Source organism: Bubalus kerabau, chromosome 8 (assembly GCF_029407905.1).
Source record: "Bubalus kerabau isolate K-KA32 ecotype Philippines breed swamp buffalo chromosome 8, PCC_UOA_SB_1v2, whole genome shotgun sequence".
In the NCBI taxonomy this organism is placed as follows: domain Eukaryota; kingdom Metazoa; phylum Chordata; class Mammalia; order Artiodactyla; family Bovidae; genus Bubalus; species Bubalus kerabau.
In genome coordinates, this window is record NC_073631.1 from 16,011,597 (window position 1) to 16,033,518 (window position 21,922).

General features: G+C 41.7%; 1 protein-coding gene across 20 annotated transcripts in view; it reads left to right on the forward strand.

The window, feature by feature from the left end:
• The window catches only part of DYNC1I1 (dynein cytoplasmic 1 intermediate chain 1), a 379,244-nt gene that overhangs the window by 111,823 nt on the left and 245,499 nt on the right, over positions 1-21,922 (forward strand). The gene's annotated exons all lie outside the window — the stretch shown is intronic.

Here is a 21,922-nt window from a genome sequence, read left to right on the forward strand (position 1 = left end):
GAGACCTATGTCACCCTCCCTCCAGCTCATGCGTGAAGCAGAGGTTCCATTCAGAGAAAGGCGAGCCACACAGAGCAGAGGCTATGGCAGGACCCCACTCTGCCAGGCACCTAGCTCCAAAAGCGGGGGTGTCGCTCGAAAGTATGCCCGTGTCCCCTCCCTCAGCTTCAGAGCCTCAGCCCAGAGAGTCTGCCCAGGGGAATAAGCGGGCCAAAAAACAGCTCAGAATCTCTTCCCAAAGAAGCTGACTTCATTTGCCACAGACTGTGGGATATTCAAACCTAAGGACTTTCTCAAAACAATAGAGGTTGTGGCTGAGGGAGTGCTCAGTCGCTTCAGTTGTGTCCGACTCTTTGTGACCCCCATGGACCTCTGTTCTTGAGATCCTCCAGGCAAGAATACTGGAGTGGATTGCCACGCCCTCTCCAGCGGATCTTCCCAACCCAAGGATGGAGCCTTTATCTAGGTGCATCCCCTGCCTTGCAGGTGGAATCTTGACCGCTGAGCCTCTAGACGTTGTGCTGTGAAACAAATCAGAGGCAACTGGTAGATGCCTGTGAGGTGTAAGCTAAGTCATGGCTGGCTAGTTCACTAGACAGAACCAGGGAAACAGAAGAAGAGCCTTCTTGGGGTCAGACAAACCTCAAAATGTGAACTCAAAGACTATTTCTTTAAAGGAGGCTGAGTTTCATTGGATCAGTCCTTGGAGAGTTTGTGCCCCATGGCATTGTTGACAACAATAGAGCAATCAGCCAGCTATTAATGGAAGTTAATAGCTGGGTGTGTCAAGGACAGAGACAGTTAAAGTGACTGCAAAAGACGTGCTCTCCAGAGGTGACTGTCCACATGCCCAGGACTGCACCATCTGAGGAGCAGTATCAGAGCCTTTATACCATGAGGTGAGAGGAGAGAACGGACTTCGCCAAAATAACCCAGTCACTAAACAAATAAGCAAATGACAATAATCAACCCCTAGGGAAGGGAAAGGCGATCCACCAACTTCCAGAGTTGCTACCATGTATTATCTAAAATAGCCAGTTTCCAACAACAACAACAAGACAATTTGAGGCATACAAAGAAGCTGGGAAGTCTGATAGGGAGAAAAGCAGGCAGAAGAAACTGCCTTGTGAAAACAGATTAAAAACATCAGTATTTCATTAAGTGGAGAATATCAATAAAGAAATCAGTCAGTCAGTCAGTTCAGTTGCTCAGTCGTGTCCGACTCTTTGCGACCCCATGAACCACAGCACACCAGGCCTCCCTGTCCGTCACCAACTCCTGGAGTTCACTCAGACTCACGTCCATCGAGTCAGTGATGCCATCCAGCCATTCATCCTCTGTCGTCCCCGTTTCCTTTTAAGGAAAGAGACATGTATACATATAATTATGACTGATTCATGTTGATGTATGGCATAAACCATCATAATATTATAAAGCAATTATCTGCCCACCTCCCCCCCCCACACACACAACTCCCCAAAAAAAGGCAAATGTAAATTCTGGTTTGGAAAGTACAAAAACTGAAAACAAAGATTCATTAGAGGGCACAACAGCAAAAATGAAAAATTAGGAGGTCATCAGAGAAATGTGAGATACCATTAGCTGACTCAGCATACATACAATGAGAGTGATAGAAGGAGAGGTGAGAGAGCACGAGTAGAAAAAATATTCTAAGAAATAATTGTTGAAACATATGTAGATCTGTATAACAATAGCATTGAAAAGGGGAAAGGAATAGACCTATATAGGTGTAAAGTTCTATATTCCATTGAAATTGTTAGTATAAATCTGAAGCAGACTCTGATAAGATATATATGTTAAGCCCTTGCTGAGGGTGGGACACGATGAGCGACTTCACTTTCACGCATTGGAGAAGGAAGTGGCAACGCACTCCAGTGTTCTTGCCTGGAGAATCCCAGGGATGGGGAAGCCTGGTGGGCTGCCGTCTATGGGGTCGCACAGAGTCAGACACGACTGAAGCGACTTAGCAGCAGCAGCAGCAGCAGAGCAACCACTAAGGAAATCACTGAAAAAAAACAAATTTAGTGAGAAAGTTATTTAAAATTAAGATGTTCTATTTAAAAATGTCCACTTAATGTAAAAGAAAGCTATCAGTTCAGTTCAGTTCAGTCACTCAGTGGTGTCCGACTCTTTGTGACCCCATGAATTGCAGCACTCCAGGCCTCCCTGTCCATCACCAACTCCCGGAGTTCACTGAGACTCACGTCCATCGAGTTGGTGATGCCATCCAGCCATCTCATCCTCTGTCGTCCCCTTCTCCTCTTGCCCCTAATCCCTCCCAGCATCAGAATCATTTCCAATGAGTCAACTCTTCGCATGAGGTGGCCAAAGTACTGGAGTTTCAGCTTCAGCATCCAGTCCTTCCAAAGAACACCCAGGGCTGATCTCCTTTAGAATGGACTGGTTGGGTCTCCTTGCAGTCCAAAGGACTCTCAAGAGTCTTCTCCAACACAGTTCAAAAGTATCAATTCTTTGGTGCTCCGCTTTCTTCACAGTCCAACTCTCACATCCATACATGACTACTGGAAAAACCATAGCCTTGACTAGATGGACCTTTGTTGGCAAAGTAATGTCTCTGCTTTCTAATATGCTATCTAGGTGGGTCATAACTTTCCTTCCAAGGAGTAAGCGTCTTTTAATTTCATGGCTGCAATCACCATCTTCAGTGATTTTGGAGCCCCCCAAAATAAAGTCTGACACTGTTTCCACTGTTTCCCCATCTATTTCCCATGAAGTGATGGGACCAGATGCCATGATCTTCGTTTTCTAAATGTTGAGCTTTAAGCCAACTTCTTCACTCTCGTCTTTCACTTTCATCAAGAGGCTTTTTAGTTCTTCTTCACTTTCTGCCATAAGGGTGGTGTCATTTGCATATCTGAGATTTTTGATATTTCTCCCGGCAATCTTGATTCCAGCTTGTGTTTCTTCCAGCCCAGTGTTTCTCATGATGTACTCTGCATATAAGTTAAATAAGCAGGGTGACAATATACAGCCTTGACGTATTCCTTTTCCTATTTGGAACCAGTCTGTTGTTCCATATCCAGTTCTAACTGTTGCTTCCTGACCTGCATATAGGTTTCTCAAGAGGCAGGTCAGGTGGTCTGGTATTCCCATCTCTTTCAGAATTTTTCAGTTTACTGTGATCCACACAGTCAAAGGCTTTGGCATAGTCAATAAAGCAGAAATAGATGTTTTTCTGGAACTCTCTTGCTTTTTCCATGATCCAGCGGATGTTGGCAATTTGATCTCTGGTTCCTCTGCCTTTTCTAAAACCAGCTTGAACATCTGGAAGTTCACGGTTCACGTATTGCTGAAGCCTGGCTTGGAGACTTTTGAGCATTACTTTACTAGCGTGTGAGATGAGTGCAATTGTGTGGTAGTTTGAGCATTCTTTGGCATTGCCTTTCTTTGGGATTGGAATGAAAACTGACCTTTTCCAGTCCTGTGGCCACTGCTGGGTTTTCGCTGGCATATTGAGTGCAGCACTTTCACAGCATCATCTTTCAGGATTTGAAATAGCTCAACTGGAATTCCATCACCTCCACTAGCTTTGTTCGTAGTGATGCTAAGGCCCACTTGACCTCACATTCCAGGATGTCTGGCTCTACATGAGTGATCACACCATCATGATAGATTTATCTAAAAGTATGATTTTTGTTGTTGTGTAGTCGCTAAGTCATGTCTGAGTCTTTTGCAGCCCCATGGACTGTAATCCACCAGGCTCCTCTGTCCATGGAATCCTCCAGGCAAGAATACTGGAGTGGGTTGCCATGCCCTTCTCTGAGGGATCTTCCTGACCCAGGGATTGAACCCACATCTCCTGCCTTGACAGGCAGAGCCTTTTACCACTGAGCCACCAGGAAAGCCCATAAAAGGATAATAGATGAACAGAAAAAGACAGAAGACATACAGAAAACAAAACTGAAATGTCAGCTATAAATCCCACCATAGTATATTAGTGAGTGGTCAGGTGGGGATGGGTGTGGGCACTTTGATGAAACCACACCTGCCAGATACAAACCCACAGGGGTCCTGAACAGATGCAGATACTGGACAGCTATATGTGATAGCAGAGTGTAGTAGCAGTTCAGGCAAACAAATTATCATCAAAAGAGAGAATGTAATGGCTTACAAAGAGATGTCCCAGAGTGGACTATAACACCAGGAGAATAACATAGTTTGTAATAGAAAAAGGTTTTGGGAAAGTAGTGGGGGAAAAGATAGAGAAAAATCCTACCTAAGGTGGCAGAAAATATAGCATGTGAAAGTAACATAGTGTCAAGAACCTCTGAAGGGAAGTGATCAGTTCTTTTAAAATGACAGTATGAGGTTATCCAAAATATGTATTTTATCTTGAGAGTCAACTGAAATCTGTTGGTAGTGACTAACTGGATAGCTGTATTGAGAAGGATTCTAAGACTCCATTCTACCTCATCTCAGCTAAGGATGTCTTTCCTGAGCCTGAGATGAGAAGCAAGCATGCCTTTTGTTAGCTAAGTGAAAGTGAAAGTCGCTCAGTCGTGTCTGACTCTTTGCGACCCCATGAACTATACAGTCCATGGAATTCTCCAGGCCAGAATACTGTAGTGGGTGGCCTTTCCCTTCTCTAGGGGATCTTTCAAACCCAGGGATCAAACCCAGGTCTCCTGCATTGCAGGCAGATTCTTTACCAGCTGAGCCACAAGGGAAGTGGGGTTTAAATGATCCTAAGGAGTGTCAGGACTGGGGCAATGGGAATCTCAAAGTTGTTATTTATATTCTATTATATAAAGACTCCAGAATAACTCTCTTGAGTACTTTGTTATTTAAAGAAATTCTCTGATTTCCATTGTTTTCCTTTGCTGATTTTCTATGGTCTACAGTAACTAACATTAAAAGTCTTAAATGAAAAGGAGACGTATTTAGGAGAAAGTGAGGAAGTGAAAAAACAATTTCCAGGAAGAGGAACCGCAAAAGTAGAGTAAGGGACCAAAAAGCAGAAGGAGAAGCATGGTCAGCTTTTGTGGCATAAAAGAAGCAAGAAAGGTGTAAACAAATAACTGGCCAAGGGCATGGAAGTGGCGACAAGAGAGCTCCACATGGTCCCCATACATTTCAGACAGGTCGAGGGATTTAGATCTGGGCCATTCCGTTGAAGGCATTAGAAATGCAGCTGTGTGACCTGGGCTTCATGGGGGAGGAGGTCCTGTATGCGAGAAAGGCCTGCCTGTCCCTTCTTCTGGTTTCCAGGAAGAAAGAGCTTCCCTCAAAACTCCTGATTCTTGTTCCTTTCTTTTCTTCTTGTAATAGAGATAAAATTGTGCGAAGATTGGTAGACAGTGATTGGCCAACCTTTCTTGATTGGATGGGACTAATTTACCAGTGGTCCTTAGTGGTACTTAACACTTCTTCTTAAGTAAGAAAAGTGGTCCTTTTCTTACTACGGTCATCCTCAGATCAGTTAGAGGTAATGACATAAGTAAGAATGTTTGCTGTGTCACCTGTGAACTATTCCAGGGTCTAGAACCTGGGGGATGTGCAGCAAGCTACCCCTTGCACAGGAAATTGAAATGGAATGGATTGCCGTTTCCTTCTCCAGGGGATCTTCCCAACCCAGGGATCGAACCCAGGTCTCCTGCATTGCAGGCAGATTCTTTACTGACTGAGCTCCCGGGGAAGCCCTTCCCAGTAGGTTACAATTGCCAATGTATCCTGTATCAGTATTAATGGTGATAGTTTGGCCTTTGTTTATTTTGTCTTTGATCTTGTTTCTCAATGAATTCATAACCTGGGGCAGGAAAGAGTGGTGCTGTTAATGTTAATCTGATCCTTCAAGACCTCAGCATCTTGGTTCATAACCTGGAAATCTAACCCAAGCCTCCCCACATGATACGTGAATTCCATCAACTGAGTGCATTTCCTGCCCACAGCTGATGTTTCCTTCGGTATGACGCTCAGTTAGTGTAATACTCCTGGCCGCTTACACCCTCTTACTCGCTCCACCCTGCGCCCAGCCTCTATCCGCAGAGGAGGTACAGTGACTTGTTTCAAGCGAAGTCAGCATACCTGTGTGTGCAAGTTACCTATCCCTCCACTGTGCCTTCAGTCATATCCGAGTCACACCTAGCTGGGGAGGCCTGTCAGGTCTGGTCTTGCCTCTGAGTGGGCGGGTAATTCTGCCGAATTCAGGAAATCAGTAAGCATTTTCACTGAGTCTTTATCATTGATGAAAGTATTACTTTGGCCCAGCTTCATTTTTATCTTTGCCTTATTTCCCATTTGGGTGCAATTTATTTCATCTTTTAAGAAGCTCAACAAGTATTAGGAAAATCGTGGCAAGATATCAGTTCTATAGACATCAAAGTACTGAAAATATTAATAATATTAACAAACTCTAGGTCATTAGACAGAAAAAGAGTAACTGGTGTTAAGAGGACAGGTTTACGTTCTGACTGTGAGAAAAGGGCTCATTACAGAAGTGGGTGTCAAGATCAGAGGGAATCAGTAATAAAATCAACTTGATGTTGGGCCCCAAACTCCTTTGATTCCTTCCTGTTTTTTTTTTTTTTAAGTCACTTTTATTTAGAAGATAATTGCTTTACAATGTCATGTTGATTTCTGCTGAACAACCACGTGAGTCAGTCATAAGTATACATATATCCCCTCCCTCTTGAGCCTCTCTCCCACACCTTTTAGGTTATCCCAGAATGGCAACCCACTCCAGTGTTCTTGCCTGGAGAATCCCAGGGACGGGGGATCCTGGTGGGCTGCCATCTCTGGGACTGCACAGAGTCGGACACGACTGAAGTGACTTAGCAGCAGCAGCAGCGAGCTGGGTTCCCTGTGCTCTGTGCACAGCAGCTTGCCACTAGCCGTTTTACACGTGGTGGTGTATATACGTCAGTGCCGCTCTCTCGATTCATCCTCCTCTCTCCTTCCTCCGCTGTGGGCACAGGTCTGTTTGCCACATCTGCATCTCTATTCCTGCCCTGAAAATAGGTTCACAAGTGCCATTTTTCTAGATTCCATATATATAATATATGTTAACATATGGTATTTGCTTTTCTCTTTCTGACTTCCTTCACTGTATAACAGGCTCTAGGTTCATCCACCTTAGTTAAACGGACTCAAATTTGTTCCTTTTTGTGGCTGAATAGTATTCCATTGTATATATGTACCACAACTTTTTTAATCTGTTCATCTGTTGATGGACATCTAAGTTGCTTCCATGTCCTCGCTCTTGTAAATAGTGCTGTTGTGAACATTGGGGGTACATGTGTCTTTTCGAATTATGATTTTCTCAGGGTGTATGTCCAGTAAGTGAGATTGCTGGGTCTTACAGTAGTTTTATTCCTAGTTTTTAAAGCAGTCTGTATACTGTTCTCCATTGTGGCTGTATCAATTTACATTCATATCAATAGTGCAAGAAGCTTCCCTTTTTTCTACACCCTCTCCAGCATTTATTGTTTGTATATTTTTTTGATGATGGCCATTCTGACTGTTGTGAAATGATACCTACTGTAGTTTTGATTTGCATTCTCCTGTGAAAGTGAAGTTGCTCAGTCATGTTTGACTCTTTGCAACCCTATGGACTGTAGCCCGCAAGGCTCCTCCTTCCATGGGATTTTTCAGGCAAGAATACTAGAGTGGGTTTACATTTCCTTCTCCAGGGGATCTTCCTGGCCCAAGGATCCAACTCGGGTCTTCCACATTGCAGGCAGAGTCTACCATCTGAGCCCCCAGGGAGTTCTGGTGTGGACCAGTGTGGTAGGACTAACTGTGCAAATTAGAAAGTGGCTTGTGAGGACAGGGATCCAGGGAGGTTGTTGTGTCTGATGACTTGTTAAAAAAACAAACAACAACACAGAACCCTAATGACTACAATCACAGAGTCCTAATGTGGAATAGGATTTCCTGTAAAATTGTCAGGTTTGATAACAGTTCAGATGATTGTGCTGCAGGAAAACACGTAGCTGATAGAGAAGCCTTCCCTTTCATAAAACAGGGTCATTTGGGGACTGTGAGAGAATAGTCAGTCTCATTTAACAGCCCCAAACCTGCAATGTGAAATTTGTTCCCTTGCAGTCAGTAAAGCAATTGGCTTTTCTCATTGTGAGTTTGGCGTATTGAAGGCTCAGGATGTTGCTGATACTCTTTTCTTTTTTCTGGTACTGGGAAGAAGGATTGAACTGAAACCTCAAAGAAAGTGATGCTAACTTTTAATCTTCTCTATTTGATTGTTCTCTAGTGTCATTTGGCAGGCCCTGGCAGCCCATTCATACTTCCTAATGAAATACGCATCTGGGACCAGGCAGATGGTCATGCATGCATGGTATGCTGGATAATATTAGTTCAAGACAAGAAGCAAAATATGATGAAATGTGTGTGACTATAATAAAGTGTGTATGAGTGTGTGCTTTATTAACTGTTCACAGAGGGTCGGATCTGTTCTGTGCGTCACTGGTCTCATAATTCCTGTTGGTTCCACGCACACTCTGGCTGTGGACCCCCTGCTTTGCATGTGACTTCCTGTCTTCATGGATACCATTTAAAATTTCCTTCCAATTCCTATTTTCTCCATGGTAGTCTTTACCAACAGAATCATCCTCCTCCTCTTGAACCACCATTTTGATTTGTTCAGACATCACAAAAGTCCTATCTCCTTTCAGCCCTTTCTTTAAAAGGAAAGAAAGGGCTTTCTCTTTTCATCTTCATAAGAAGATGAAATGAGAAAATGATGGCACGATGCCTTTCCTTAAACTATTATTTCAATGAGAGAGATTGATATTGCGGCTGTAGGTCCCAGGAAATATATCTGGAATACCAGTTTCCCCCTCCCAAAATGGGCCAGGACAGTGTTCTGGCCACAACTGAGGGCTTCTTAATAACGACAAGTTTGAGGATGTGCCCATTTTCCCAAGAAAAAGAGGACAGAGAGAGATTCCCTGTTTCTTAAAGCCCCTGAATAGAGGGTATGAGCAGCTGTTTCTTCTTGCATCAGACCAGGCATAGTGGGAACCTCAGCAGTCATTTTGCAGAACTTAATAGTGTCCCAGGCATCTTCAGGTGCTCCAGACAAGCATTGATTTTGGCTACTGCAGGAACCCTTGGGTGGGCTGGTGGTTATGCATCTTCCATACCCATTACTGGAAGTGTCAGCCTAGGTAAATTCATGTCCATCTGGGTCCATTTCATCTTATTTTGCTTTAATTTAACCCAGATCTTGAGATCCAAATGCGATGTTGAATATATGTTTAGTGAGGTGTACAGTGAGACAAGAAAGGAGGGCAAAAAAAAAAAAAAAGTTCCCTGTCACTCTTACAGAGACTGAGGAAATGGGACTTTTCCCCTCCCTCTCTATTTTGGTAATCTTTGGCTTGGCATATTTGGGTAAGAAAATGAAAGGTTTGCCTACATAGCTGAAATCTCTCGTCACATTATATCATCTGAAGCCTATTTGTACGTTGGGATCATTTTATTTGGTTTTGGTTAGACATTAAAGTGTTCTGTGGTCTCCTCTTTTTTCAAGGCCTTCTGGCATTTGGAAAATTGAGTGATTTCATCCCCATCCGGGTTTCCTAGTGAAATCTTGTATTTTTACTCAAATTACTTGATCAATTAGTTATGTCAGTTGCCCCAAAATGTGCCTTTTTATTAATAGCACCTTTTATCAGCTCTTTGGAATTAGACATTGCAACCATGGTCTGCGGCTGGCAACATCTTGCAATAATTTATAAATATTACTTTAAAAAATAGCATCACAATTGCTCATTCGTGAACTTTCTGGATGTGTCCCTGAGTAAGAAATTGCATTTGTATTATTATTAGTTCTGACAAACTGGATTAGGTCTTGGCTATTGTTAAGTGGTTCTATCGGCCCTCAAATCTACTGAGAGACACAGCCTTTCTAATGAGTTTAATTAAAGTGCATGCAGCTTATAAAGTTGCCTGTAGCCAAGAAGGATGCCATTCTTCTTGACTGAATGGCGTGTGCTCATGTGCCATTTCTGCTCATGTGTAATGACGTTTTATTTGGGATATTTGAAACTGCTTCATAGTAGCTCCAAGGTAGTTTCCATAGAATGGCATGGTGATGAAATACCAAAATTTAAAAAAAGCCCTTTTGACTTAAATGAGTCATGTTTGCACTAAATAATGTATGCATAAGTGTGTTAAATGTGTTTATTGAAGCTGTGAGAGACATGGGTTGTGTTTCAACACCAGCAGTATGTTGGCACTGAAAGATTTTTAAGAAATTCAAATCTGGCAGCACTTTGAGAGATCTGCTATGTGTATTATTCTTTGAAGTATAAAGAAGAATAGGCCATTATGGAATTTCCTCTTAAAGTCCGGTTCATTTGGCCAAGAGGTTTCAGTGATTCTCCTCTAACAAATAGGACCTACTTATAAAGAAGGTTCTCAGCATCAATTTTAGACATAATGTTAGAAGATTTTCAGTGATAGAACTTAATGTCTTTTTTGTATATTTAATGTCTTTTAATATAAAGATGTGCATTTTCTTAATATTTTTAAAAAATGAATTGTTAATAAAACTTTGAAGGAGGAATCAATGAAGCCATCTGATTGAACAGACTCAAACTCTGCTTCTGGAGATTGATTTTTGATGGTAATGACAAGAGAACAGCAGGGAAGTAGCACTCATCTTGACCCATTTCCCCCCATATTTAGTCTTTTACAATGGTAAAGTACTACTAAGGAACGCAGTCTTTTATATCATCTCTATTACATATGTAACAATATTTTCATGATTCTGTGGAACCCAGCAGGGGCGGCAGCTAGAATTGCAGAGAGGAAGTGGTTCCATGACCATGAGAATCTGCGACTGTGATTTCTTGAAAAGCCAAAGAAATGACAGTAGACGTGATGAAGAGAGGTTAGAAGGATAACAGATGTAAAACCAGCTCACAGGCTGCACACACACAGCACCGTCTTCTGTTACTTCTCTGAGCCTCAGTTTTTTCCAGTAAAGAAAGAGTTGTGCAGTTAGTCAAGCAGCACTGTTGGTCAACTCACTAAAGTCAAGATAAAGACAATCCTGAAAATGCCTTGAAGAAATGTGCTTGCTTCCCAAAGGAAAGAGGCTACCTGGTCTGAGGCAGAGGGGCTCACAGGAAGAAGCTTAAAGTCAGGGACCCTCACAAGGATCCTCACAGGGATGTAGTAAATATCAAATGCAATTCATATAAAAATAAAATTCCATGCAAAATGCTTGATACAATAATTGCTATCAGTATTCATAAATCATAACTTAAGAATTATCATTTGCACACATTCTAATTAGATGCCTTCATGTCTCCATGAAATATTTTGCATTGATTCAGTATCACCAAATATCCCTTCATTTCTAGACCTCCTTAATTTTCTCCAGAGCTAGAATGGCATGTTAGTTTAGAATTCTTATTTTTATACATACACCTGGTCTTAGCTTTTCAAAACTAGAATCATTTTAGGTAGCCATGTCACTTTCAAAAATGTCACTGAGTAATAGAAGGAAAGTAAGAAATATTTATTCTTTGCACTTCATTTTTTGTCGTGTAATTTTTATGAAAATACCATCTCTGAAGGAAGATGAACTAGCAGAAGTCATATTATGAATCCTACTTTTAGGATTGTGTGTGTGTGCGCGCACGCCCATGTGCACATGTGTGCACACTTTCAGTCGCTCAGTCGTGTCCGACTGTTTGGGACCCCATGGACTGTAACCCACATGACTTTCTGTCCATGGGATTCTCCAGGCAAGAATACTGGAGTGGGTTGCCATTTCCTTACCTAGGGGTTGAGGTGACATTAATTAATAATAGTAGCTACCATTAATTGAGCTCCTATTACATGCTAAGTATGACATGCTATCCACATATTTTGTCTACAATCCTCATTGCTCTGACAGACAGATTGCATTATTCTACATTTTATAAGGAAACAGATTCAGAGAGCTTAACTCGAGGACAGATAACCAAGCCAAGATCTACGCTCTGTACTTCCTGACTTTAAGCTTCTTCCTGTGAGCCCCTCTGCCTCAGACCAGGTAGCCTCTTTGCTTTGGGAAGCAAGCACATTTCTTCAAGACATTTTCAGGGTTGTCTTATCTTGACTTTAGTGAATTGACCAACAGTGCTGCTTGATTGACTGCACAAACTCTTGCCAAGGAGGCAAAGTTAAAAAAAAAAAAAAAAAAGGACGAGGAAACTCCAGACAGTTGAGGCACAACAGGCAAAAAGATGCCTCAGTCTCATGGAAGAACATATGGAAGAGAGCAGCTATAATCACAAAGAACAAGTGGGAAACATGCCCGTCATGAGTGATGGTATTTTGTTTCCATGGCAACTAGACATGGAGGATAGAGTCAGGCCCATTTCTATTTGCTCCGTCTGTCTGTGTTGAATGTATATGACAGGGCAGCTTTCAACAAAACATAATTCAAAAAGACAGCCCTGATGATGCCACTCCCCTGGTTAAAAACTTTCCATGACTTCTCGCTCCGTGCAGAATGCCTTGTGAGCAGAGGGGCCCTCCAGAGTCTGACCCTCACCTATTTAGGCAGTCTCCACCCTCCACAATTCGTGTTCTGGTCCAGTGGTTCCTAACCCTGGTTGCATGTTACAATCATGTGGGGAACTTTAAAAATATACACATATCTGGGCTTTACCGCCAGGAATTCAGATTTAATTGGTCTTGGGTGGGGTCTTAAAATCTCTCTAGGTAATTAGAATTCCAAGTTGGGATTAAGGATCACTGCTGTAATCAAAGGAGATTCTGAAAACTATTGCAGTGTCCTAACCTTTTACTGAGGTTTTTCCCTACTGAAATATTTTCTCTCCTCTTCCCTTCCACCTCCTTCTCTGACCAACTACATCTTTTAAAATCTTCCCATCCTGTAAGGTCCCTAACTAATGCCTTGAAGCTTCTTACTCCCTTCTACCCCTTTTAGTGGAATGACATCTCTCATTTAAACTAGTTACAAAATATCCCTGAGCCCCTATTACAGCATCTATATGCATGCTTAGGTGCTCAGTTGTGTCTGAATCCTTGCAACCCATTGGACTATAGCCCATCAGGCTCCTCTGTCCATGGGATTCTCCAGGCAAGAATACTGGACTTGGTAGCTATTCCTTTCTCCAACAACATCTACATCCCCTATCAAAGTCTCACCCTTCTTCATGAGTAGAAACTAGGTTTTACTGATTTCTTTGGAAGTTTTAGTAAAAAATGGAACACATATATTTCAAATGTTATAAAAAATGTTTACACAGATCCTTGGAGAGAAGAGTTAATATCATTCTCCCATTTCTAATGATGTCTGTTATTGAGTCCAAGACTAGACGTAAGGTCGGTCCCTTAACAATGAGAGTTTGATTTTAGAGTCTGCGAGCCCCCTGATATGGTATTTAGAATGGTGTGTGAGCCTGATGCATGACTCTTGGAAAAGGTTCTTTGTTTTTAATCTGAATATTAGAGGTATCCGCCTATGGTCCACTGACTTGTTAAGAGTTAGTGTCCTAGAGAGTAAATCTTGCTGGCAGTGTGCGGTGATGGCGGCCCTGTTCCCTGTTCGGTCACATTTCATTTCTCTCTCTGCCCTCAAGCAGCAGTCCCCAACCTTTTTGACACCAGGAACAGGCTTTGTGGAAGACAGTGTTGCCACAGACCAGGGTGAGGGGATAGTTTGGGGATGATTCAAGCATAAATTTATTGTACACTCCATTTATATCAGCTATGCCTCAGATCATCAGGCATGAGTTAGGTCCTGGAGATTGGGGACCGCTGCTCTAAATCTTTAGAATGTCCAACTCCGTTTGGGTTGAATGACTTCATGAAAATATCATCAGTCTAAAGACTAATAAAGCACAGCACCTATCATTTGGATGAGTAATTATTTTTTAAATGAAAAATAAAATCACATTAAAGGTGCTTTTGTTACTGGTCAGAGAATGTGTGAATTTTGAATTTGACTAGATGATGAAAGGATAGTGGTCCTTCTATTGTCCAGCAGTTACTCACAGGAGAAAAGTGCTCACAGTTATGTGTGAGAGTGTGTGTGTGTGTGTGTGTGTGTGTATTTTGCATGAATGTTCTGCCAAAATATAATTTTTCTTGGACAAAAATTGCCAAAGGCCTGGTTGTCTGCAAAAGGGATAAAATTCATTTCAGTGGGCCACCTCTGAGTTTCTTATGTTTCATATTTTCTGCTGAAATATTTAGGACTAAAACAACAACAATCAAAACATGACTTAGTAGCTGTTAGGAGTAATTTTTCTATCCCTGGGCACAAAACAGCTAGAAAAGCATCTGTCTTCTCAATTGAACTGATTTGTAATTCTAGAATGTAAGAGGAAAAAACTGGAAGGACCTCCACTTAAATCTGTAATTTTGGTAATTCTGAGGTAATATGATGTAAGGAATTTTGATCGGTGTTCAGTTCAGCATGGGAGATCTCCTTTCAAGGAATGAGAAATGCTTGGGAGAAGTAGCTGGAAGGAACTGCAATTGGAGATTGACCTGAATAAATAGAAACAGAACATGAGAGACAGTAACTAGTCAATGTAATAGAAATTAATAAGCTAAAGATATGGGTTAGCAATATATATATATTCACATATATGTTTATACATATACTTCAAAATAATGATCAGATGTGAACATTTGACTTAGCCTTGTGAAATACTGATGTACCTTTCTAAGGCTAGCATTAAAGATTAGAATTTCTGGACTTCCCTGGTGGCACAGTGGATAAGAATCTGCCTGCCAGTGCAGGGGACTCAGGTTGAGTCCCTGATCTGGGAAGATTCTGCATGCCACTGGGCAACCAAGCCCATGTGCCATAACTGCTGAGCCTTCTTTACTCTAGAGCCGGTGAGCTGCGACCACTGAGCCTGCGTGCTTCAACTATCGAAGCCTGTGCGCTCCAGGGCCCATGAGTTGCAAGTGCTGAGCCTGTGCTCTAGAGCCCATGCACAGTGACTTCTGAAGCCCCTACACCCTAGAGCCTGTGCTCCACAACAAGAGAAGCCATTGCAAAGAGAAGCCTGTGCACTGCAGTGAAGAGCAGCTCCCACTGACTGCAACTAGAGGAAAGTCCACACAAAGCAATGAAGGCCCAGGGCGGCCAAAAATAAATACATAAAATTATTTAAAAAGTAAGTTAACCTTTAAAAATTAGAATTTCCATAACCCAGAATTAGCAGGTGATGATTTGCTGATTCACATTTTAAAAAGGTCTCTTTGCTTTACTTAAAAAAAAAAAAAATCTACCCCAGTATTCCGTTCAAAATGCCTCTTAGAGCATTGTTTAAATCGTCATTCGGTTAATTCCAGTGGTTCTCAAACTTTAGCATGCATCAGAAGTACCTACAGAATATATTAATACTCAGTCCTTCCCCACTTCAGAATTTCTGATTCAGAGATTTGAGGGATATTACTCAAATCTTGTATCTCTAACAAGTTCTTTGGTGAAGTTGATGCTACTAGGTTGGGAACTTCTTGTTTATTAAAATTCCACCTGAACACAGCTTTAAGAAACAGATTTATAATGTAACAGAAGGTGCCCCTGCAAAGGATTTTTTTTTGTGGGTGTTAGGGGCTAAATAGGAGAAGGCAATGGCAACCCACTCCAGTACTCTTGCCTGGCAAATCGCATGGACAGAGGAGCCTAGTACGCTGCAGTCCATGGGGTCGCTAAGGACTGAGTGACTTCACTTTCGCTTTTTACTTTCCTGCATTGGAGAAGGAAATGGCAACCCACTCCAGTATTCTTGCCTGGAGAATCCCAGGGACGGAAGAGCCTGGTGGGCTTCTGTCTGTGGGGTCGCACAGAGTTGGACACGACTGAAGCAACTTAGCAGCAGCAGCAGCAGCAGCAGGGGCTAAATTGTATCACCCCCCAAATTCAGATGTTGCAGTCACCTAACCCCTGGAACCTCACACTGTGGCTGTATTTATTGGAGATAGGGGTCTCTAAAGAGGCAGTTAAGTTAAATGAGGTCATGCGGGTGACCCTAATTCAATATGACTTAGTATCCATATAAGAAGGATAAATTTGGTCACAGACACACACAGAAGGGAGAACATATGAAGATACTAAGAGATGACAGCCATCTGCATAGCAAGAAGAGAGGCCATAAAAAAACTAACCCTGCTGACACCATAATCCTAGACTTCCAGCCTCTAGAACTGTGAGGAGGTAAATTTCTGTTGTTTCAGCCACCCAGTCTGATATGGCATCTCTAGCAAGCTAATCCAGATGGTACATTTTGAAAAGGAATAGCTATCTATAAAGCTTACTTTACTGTTTAGTATTTGGTCTAAGGGAAAAAAAATCAAAGCCTGTAGTAAAGCAAGCAGAGAGAAATGTAGTTGTGAAAATCCTTAAATTTGTTTCACTTTTTCTTAGTTTCTTAATAATTCTTTATATATTTTGGCACAGTGGGTTATGAAAAGAGAGAGTGAAAAGATAACTTCCTGTTTTTGGCTACTAAATACTAGCATGTTTTGGAATTCTCTCCTAGAAAGCTTATTTCCAAAGTAACTTCCCTGTTTAAAAAATGAATGCAATTTCCTTATAATGTTATTAGTTTCTGCTATATAAGGAAGTGAATCAACTATATGTGTGTATTTATATCCCTTCCCTCTTGAGCCTCCCTCCCATCATACTCATCCTACCCCTCTGAGTCATCACAGAGCGCTGAGATAAGCTCCTGGTGTTATTATATACAGCAGCTTCCCACTGGCTATGTATTTTACACATGGGAGTGTATATATGTCAGTCTTACTCTCCCAGTTTGTCGCTTCCCCTCCTGTGACCATGTGTCCATTCTCTATGTCTTCATTTCCATTCTTGTCTGCAAATAGGCTCATCTGTACCATTTCTCTAGATTCCACATATGTGCGTTAATGCCTAATATATATTTTTTTCTCTTTCTGACCAAAGTCCCACACCTTTATTCATCCTTATGGGCTATAATATTAAGAAGTCAGATGAAAACTTTACCTATTACATGAAGATAACAGGAGAACTATATATAAGCAAGTTTGTTAATTAGCACTTGGAGAACGGACTTGTAACATAAGAAAGTGTTGTTCATTTCTCAGTCCTTTTCCCTGGTTTTATAATCAGAGGGAGGGTTGGGGAAGTGTATGATGTCCATTTAGGAGAAATGTCAATGATACTATATGAAAGCATCCTTTGGGTGTCAGACAGTTGGATTTGTAAATGTCTAGTCCAATGGCACCCCACTCCAGTACTCTTGCCTGGAAAATCCCATGGGCAGAGAAGCCTGGTAGGCTGCAGTCCATGGGGTTGCTAAGAGTCGGACATGACTGAGTGACTTCCCTTTCACTTTTCACTTTCATGCATTGGAGGAGGAAATGGCAACCCACTCTAGTGTTCTTGCCTGGAGAATCCCAGGGACGGAGGAGCCTGGTGGGCTGCCATCTATGGGGTCGCATAGAGTCGGACATGACTGAAGCGACTTAGCAGCAGCAGCAGCAGTCCTTTAAGACTTTAAAAATGACAAATAGGAAATATGACTCCCAATAACTCACAGAAAGTTCAGTGTAATAAGAAATGTTGTCTGGGTTTTAGAGTCTCATGAATTGGCTTAGCTGAGAACATGAGCCTACTCCTGTTTCTGCCCAGTGTCCATCATATCGCTGGCGTTCCATGAATGTCAGCTTCCAGGCATATAACGTTAGGTATCAAAGACTGCTGATGGGGCAAAACCTAGAGAACCAGGAATTACCGAAGAACAGCACCACCAGATGCAAAGAGTTTGTTTCTTTGACCTGCCAAAGTTAGTAGTGTCAACGGAGAATATAGTTCGTATAGACAGATGTCAAACAAAGCCAAGTGGCAAGAGCAGGAAACGAAACTAAGAAATAAATGAAACAGCAGCGTGCTGACTGGCTTGGGGCTTGGAGAACTGGGTTTGGAATCTCTTGAAGCCATTTGCCCTGGGGAAGGCTGAAATTAAGATTTTTGAAGTGAGATGAAAATTTATTTAGTGCCTCTGTGGGTAACCATTTGCCAAACAAAATAGAGTGTCTGATGAAGCCTGGGGTTTTGTCTCGTGCTCCTGCACATGAAGAAATTTGTTCACTCTTTAACATATCAGTATTATACTAAACACATTGTAATTACCTGCCTGTAATTGCCTCCCTCATCCATCCAGACCCAGCATCCTTGGAGATCCCAAATTTTTAACACTGCAAGCATAGGGTGTACAAGGATGTGTCTTCTTCTAAATCTGGTTAGTGACCATTTTTTAGAGAGTCTTCCAGGTAATAATAAGGCTCCCCCGGTGGAGCTAGTGGTCAAGAACCCGCCTGCCGATGTAGGAGATATAAGAGATGCAGGTTCGATTCCTGGATGGGGAAGATGCCCTGGAGAGGGGCAGGGCAACCCATTGCAGTATTCATGCCTGGAGAATTCCATAGACAGAGGAGCCTGGTGGGCTATGGTCCATAGGGTTGCAAAAAGTCTGACATGACTGAAGCAACTTAGCATGTAGCAATGTAAGAGTCCTGACTTATTCTAGTTATGATCTAAGGGATTCATAATGAAATCAAGGCTGGCTGGCCCTGGAGATGGACTCCAAGTTCAGAATCAGCTGGAGGGGGAGGCCAGAGACCATCTTTTCCACTCTCTAGTTCGTGGGGCAGTGACTGGCAAGAGTCGCCAGCAGAAGGCGTTAAGCCTCCCCGGTCTGTGAGGTCTTGGATGCTGTGCTAATTATAGCAGAAGCTGGGCAGCCACAGGGAAACCAGGGCTGGCACTGGTTCACTATCCAGAGAGGGCTGCTTTCTCCATAGTTATAGACACAGCGTATAACGGGATTTAGATGGGACTAGAACAGGAAGACCATTGGCCAAGAATTGCCCAGTGAAGAAGTTGAACTAAAAGGCAGATCGTCATGGAGGAATGTTCCAAATTTGAGAACACCTTGTGGCAAAATATGAGGCAAAGAGGTAAACGGTACGGGGTTATTAGCATCAATAACTGAATAGTATCATCAAATGTCTATTACATGCTTCTTGTATGTCCACTCGTATGCTCAGTACGAGTATTAATTAAAACATTAAATTCAATGTTTCATTTAATCCTTCCAGGAACCTTATGAGTTAAATACCATTATTATTTCCATTTTCAAATGAGAGAGCTGACAAAGAGAAAACAAGATGTATGGCAAAACCAATATAATATTGTAAAGTAAAAAAAATATTAAAAAAAGAAAAAATAAAAGTATAAATAAGCAAAAATAAAAATTATCTAAAATTTTTGCGAATCTTAAAAAAAAAAAGAAAGTTGCTTGAAGTTACACAGCAGCTAAACACTTGGAACTGGGTTCCCACACAGCTCAGTCTGAATCAGAATCTCATACTTTCCCCACTAAATCATGTGGGCTGTAAACAAACACGGGAAAGGCCAGTGAGAAATAAGAAAGCAAGCTGCTTATTATTCCATGGTGTTGCTACACGTTGTGGGAGCTACCAACAGCCATAAGTTATTTATACCCACCCTCTAGGAGCCTAGAATGACAATCCATGATCTTTCTCATCAATTCTGTTTGTTCCATTTAGCCTCTTACAAAAGCTAAACAGTAAAATTTTCTTTGTTTGTATAAAACGGAAGGGATTATTTTTAAATTTTGAAAGCTTGGCACATGTCAAATGTTTGTAAATATTGCTACGTGTACTGACTCTATTGGTATAATATACTGAGAATAATGAAATTACTCAGAAGTTGGATTTTTTAAATACCTGTTTGATGCCAGTTGCTTCTAACTTGTACAAAGTGGAAAGTTTGTAACTTTCCCATGTTACCAATAGAGGTGGATACACCAGGACTTCATCAGTTAAAAAGGGAGGAATATGCCAGAATCCTTGAAATTTTAGGAAAGGAAGGGAGAGCTTTAATTGGGTGAGGAAGAGTGGGATTTGAGTTATAACCTCTCCAGTGGGCCGTTTATGAGCACACGGTCGTGAACATTGATCCCCAGGTTCCTAAGCAGAAACAGGAAAGGCAACAAACCAGAGAAAGTTCTGAGCCCCCTTTGAACTTTCTAGAAATGCACTTTATAAATCCTAGGAAAATGAATTTGTGTTATAATTTGTCTAGAGTGACTGAGTTCAAACTCTTCTGAAGGTAGGTAGAGCCTGTTCAATATACTCTGTAGAAAACCTCCTTCCCTTGTCCCCCCACAAACTGTATGGACCATTCTGTATTTACTTTTTCCTTGCTTATGATCTCTTCTCCGTATCCTTTCCCTATGATCTGGATTAAAAGTATTAAGACATACACTTAAAGGGAAAGGAGACCCAACTGGCAGAAAGGAAGAATCTAACCCTTTGTCATGAAATGAAATGAGTACTCATTATCCCTGGGTGTGAGTTAAACAAGATTTTAATTAGCCGTGGACAGTTGTGACTTACCTGGCAGGCAGATCTGCTTTCTATGTGGAGGAATATATTTGTATGTGTTTTTTTTTTTTTTCTAAACAGGTTCCAAGCCCTTACAGTTAAATTGATATTTTTTTCCTCCTGTAATAATGATATGCTTTCAGTAGTGTGTCATTTTCTTTACCCTTGTAGAGAGATAACATGCAATTAGGCAGTGATGTCAGCCTGTAACATTTTGGTGTAAAATTTTGGTCACACCAAAATACCAGGCTCCTTAACAAAGCTGGCAGACATATCTTTTGGCAGCAGCTGCTCACCATGTGATTTAAAACTTCCTGTCAGTATAATTGATGTGTTTTTATTCTTTCCATTTCCTGAAGCCTGATCAGAATTAAAATTGCTGTTGGAATTTCCTGTCAAAGCAACCCATTTATTCACTGAGCTCTGTACTTTGATTGGACATCACCTTCAGCAACCATCAGGTGGAGAATTACCCTCTGCATGCAGGCTTGATGGCCGTGCACACATCTGCAAATGTATACAGATTGTCTGTCATGTGGTAAACCTGTCTTTATGAAAACTCCACACGCAAAATGGGGTTCGAATGTCAAACTAGGCCACCTGCTAGGGGCTCTGGGTTTTGTGTTAATACAGAGGAGCCTGGTGGGCTGCAGTCCATGGGGTTGCTAAGAGTCGGACATGACTGAGCGACTTCACTTTCACTCTTCACATTCATGCCTTGGAGAAGGAAATGGCAACCCACTCCAGTGTTGGTGAATCCCAGGGATGGGGAAGCTTGGAGAATCCCAGGGACGGGGAAGCCTGGTGGGCTGCCGTCTATGGGGTCGCACAGAGTTGGACACAACTGAAGCGACTTAGCAACAGCATCAGCAGCAGGATGTCCCACAGAGTTTTCTACTGATGGTCTCACTGTTGAATCTGGATTCCTGTTCCAAGACTCTGGTATCTGATCTATACCTGGTGTAGATAACATGGTGGAAGTTTTGAGTTTTCCTAAGCCCATTCCTCTTGCCGTGCCTCCTGAGCTATTTACATTTAACATCTTGGGGTGATTGGGTATGGATGATGAGTGGTTCTATACTATACTCTAGGAGGCACTTGTTCACAGATCTGTGGACCAAAACAGCTACAAAAATTCAGGATGTGGGTAAAACAGTAGGCAGTAGAAGGATCTGCATTGTGCTTTGTTCTTATTTGGTTTTATACCTGAACAAAAACTCCAAAACTTTCTCCTTTTGCAAAGGAGAGAATCCTTGGCTTGCCCCAGTCTGAGATTATGCAGAATGAATTATTTATTTACTTCTAATTTATGAGTTTATCTTTTTTTTTTTTAATGACTACTTTCAGACTAAGGCTGTTAAAAGGAAAAATTTTCATGAAATTGAAGAAGATGCCTTGAACAATTAAATAATTAAATTCAACGCCTTGAACAATAAGGACTGTTTTTCTTATCCTGGTGATTAGGCTCTAAGATTCCTCCCTGGGAATG